This window comes from Atta cephalotes (genome assembly GCF_000143395.1).
Source record: "Atta cephalotes unplaced genomic scaffold scaffold00018, whole genome shotgun sequence".
NCBI lineage: Eukaryota > Metazoa > Arthropoda > Insecta > Hymenoptera > Formicidae > Atta > Atta cephalotes.
Window position 1 is genome coordinate 2,094,294 of NW_012130082.1, and position 2,254 is coordinate 2,096,547.

Sequence of the window (2,254 nt, forward strand, 5' to 3'; positions counted from 1 at the left end):
GTGTGTGTGTGTGTGTGTGTGTGTGTGTGTGTGTGTGTGTGTGTGTGTGTGTGTGTGTGTGTGTGTGTGTGTGTGTGTGTGTGTGTGTGTGTGTGTGTGTGTGTGTGTGTGTGACAAGATACATTTTGAAAATATCTTACCCATCACTGATCGTGTGTGATTAATAATGATGGGTTGATATAGAATATTTACGAATTTTTTCATTCTCAAGCATAATCATTATCCCCTACCATAGCGATACTGATGCTCGAGAATCAAGAAATCCAAATCACTGTCAATAATATTATTTGTATTTGTTGGTGCTAATAATATTATTGACCGTGTAAGATCCAAAAAAAAGGGCATAATATTTTCACCAATATAATTGTACAACTTATGTACATAAAATTGAGTTAAAATATTAATACTAAATATTAATACTAAAGCATTAAACAGCAATGTTTTTCATACTTGAAACAAGTAATTAATTGTGTCTTTCAGTATTAAATTCAATCAGTACAAGATTTTCGTAAAGGGGATACCGCAAATATTTGATTGATATTATTGATTTTATCAATATTATTTTATTGATATTATATTGATATTATTGATTTTATCAATATTATTGATCGTAATTATTGATTGTGAATAAAATCTAAGATTCATAGAAGAAAACAACGCTATATAAATACAATGATAAATATAAGAAAAGACATTAAAACATATTAATTATGATAATTATACATTGTAGTGCTTCCTGTAACATCAATATATTTTTGCTTAAAAAAAAATAGAAAAAGATGTAAGATAATAAAGTCATAATTGTTCTATTATAATTGATAATAATTACTCGTAGAATTTATTATTACAATTTTTTTGTAACTACAAAAAATAAAATAGTAATTTAATTTATATAGTTGAATCTTCGGAAATTCTCCGGAAATTCTCTATTTTTACGAGCATTTTCACTATCTTTATGAAGATACTGATACTGTAGATTTGACTTTATTTTCATTAGAAGAAAAGAATTGATTCCTAGTAATGTTACAAATTTCATGACTCTTCACGTTGATCAGTAGCGATGGATGCGCGTGATTGGAATAAATTTATTTGCCATAGAGTTCATTAGTGTTCGCCGATGTTTTTGCCCAGCCTCAATTCGTAAAACTGTCAAGTGGCTTTTACAAAACTGCTAATTCGTTTTACTGTAAATATAAAATGAAAACTTTTACAACGTTCCTGAATGAATCATACATACCGCAACCGCGCGTCTTTATGACTCACGATTTTATCAGCTAAATTAAGTATTAATCGTTTGCTAGTGGAATGACTTATGTCATGAACGAAATGTAAGAAAGTGCGAACGGAGAGTGTTATTATAAAAGTTGTAAGACTGTTAATTATATATACACACATACACACACATATATATGTATATACACATATATATATATATATTATTATATAGTTAAAGTGTAAAAAATTTAGGTCGATTCTTTTAAATAAAAAATAAAGTTATATAATAAAAAAATCTAATAAAGTTTCATAATAGAATTTATTTTCGCAAAGGATTAAGCATTGAAAACTCAGCAAAAAAATTTAATAAAAACTTTTAACGCGAAAATTTATTTTATTCTAGAAACATGATAGTGTCTCGACATATAAATATAGACATATAAATTATAAATAATAAAAGATGTATAATTATATATAATAAAATATATCCATATATACATAACATTTTTCTTGAGTAACTAAGCTAAGAAGCAGCAGCGCCAAATGTTTACTTGTTTAATTTTTTGTGGTAACACTTGAATGGACGTAATTTTGTCATAACATTTTGAATAATGTTTTGAAGGAGAATTAAATAATTATGACTTTAGTTAGAAAAGAAAATGTCTTTGAATGAATTGCGATATAAAAATTTTATATAAGAAGAATTAAAGTCATTTGGATCGGAATAAAAAGATCTTTCAACAGGAATACAAAGATATATATATATATATACCTAGGTTTCATGATATTAAACTAAAAATTCATATTAGGTGAGCACTCCCAATGACCTTGACGTATGTTGTAAATGACCTCCGACAGGTTTTAGTCGTTTCTCGTTATTCGTTAAAAAGGTATTAATAGTCAAAGTTAGTAACTATTTTACTGCTTTACATGAAGAGTCAGATAACTTTAAACAGAGAGAGAGAGAGAGAGAGAGAGAGAGAGAGAGAGAGATATAGAAATGGACGAATTACAAGGAATACAACTTACCAAAACGTAC